The 1,119-nt window shown below is 36.6% G+C and overlaps 1 pseudogene; it reads right to left on the bottom strand.

Annotated features, from left to right (window-relative positions):
• Positions 1-420: 420 nt before the first annotated feature.
• On the bottom strand, positions 421-539 carry LOC111741109 (annotated as a pseudogene).
• Positions 540-1,119: the final 580 nt, after the last annotated feature.

Below are 1,119 nucleotides of genomic sequence, written 5' to 3'. Positions count from 1 at the left end.
CTACAGTCACCTGGAGATGTCTTCACTCCTATGTCTTGGGGATGGAACGTGATGGCTTAAAATGTCTGCTCACCCTGGATTGTCGAAAGGAGCACCTACACATATGTGACTTTTCCATCTGTACTGAACTTCTCACGTGTAGGCTCATGGGTCTAGGAGGGAGCATCTCAATAGATATAATTTGCTACAAGCAAAAGTTTCGAGAGAACCAAAAGTACGCTGCAGTGACTTTCATGACCTGCCTTGGAAATCACATAGAATCATTTCTGCCAAACTCAATTGGTTGAAGCAATAGTAAGGCTGACTAATATACTACAAGAAGGGGCTTAAGCCTCACTCGGGATGAAAGCCAGAAAATGAGGGACCTATTTTAGAATGGTCACAATCTTTCTGGCTTTTTTTTTTTTCTTTTTTTTTTTCCGCCTACAGCACTTGGTCTTCCTAGATGGTCTCCCATCCAAGTACTAACCAGGCCTGACCCTGCTTAGCTTCTTAGGTCAGATGAGATCGGGCACGTTCAGGGTGGCATGGCCATAGACAGAATTGTCACAATCTTGAAAGATGTTGGGGACACGTCTCAGAGGGAGCAAGGAAATGAAGGTCAAATGTGTACAGGCAAAGCCAGGTAAAAATGACAAGATGTGTCAGTTGTAGTCACATCTGAGGAGAGAACAGGTATTAGGGTCGGAACATTTAGTAATAATAAGAAAAGTAGATTGGACAAGTGGTCAATATTCCTGAATGCCAGGATAAGTAGTTGTCTTCCTCTTTTAGGAAATAAAATTTGATTCGTCCAAAAATAATTTAATTATAAGAACTTCGTTAGACTACACTTACAATACTTACTCATTTTTATTACGTATTGAGTCTTAACATAATCTCTTGGTCTTATGCCTGGGATTTTAATAATTTTTAAAATAATTGAAGTGTATCTTATGGCTAAAAAGAAAATTTTTGAAGAAAATAATATACTATAGCTTATATATCTTTTCAGAAAAACTGTAAATAGTCAATTCAAATAGATAAAATTATGATTAACCATTTATGTATAATTTAATTGCCTGATAATTTAAAAGACTGAGAAAAGTTCTTATTCCAAAGGATTCATAGATAAATAAT

This window comes from Pteropus vampyrus, unplaced genomic scaffold (assembly GCF_000151845.1).
Source record: "Pteropus vampyrus isolate Shadow unplaced genomic scaffold, Pvam_2.0 Scaffold73, whole genome shotgun sequence".
Lineage (NCBI taxonomy): Eukaryota > Metazoa > Chordata > Mammalia > Chiroptera > Pteropodidae > Pteropus > Pteropus vampyrus.
This window is presented reverse-complemented; position numbering and strand designations above follow the sequence as displayed.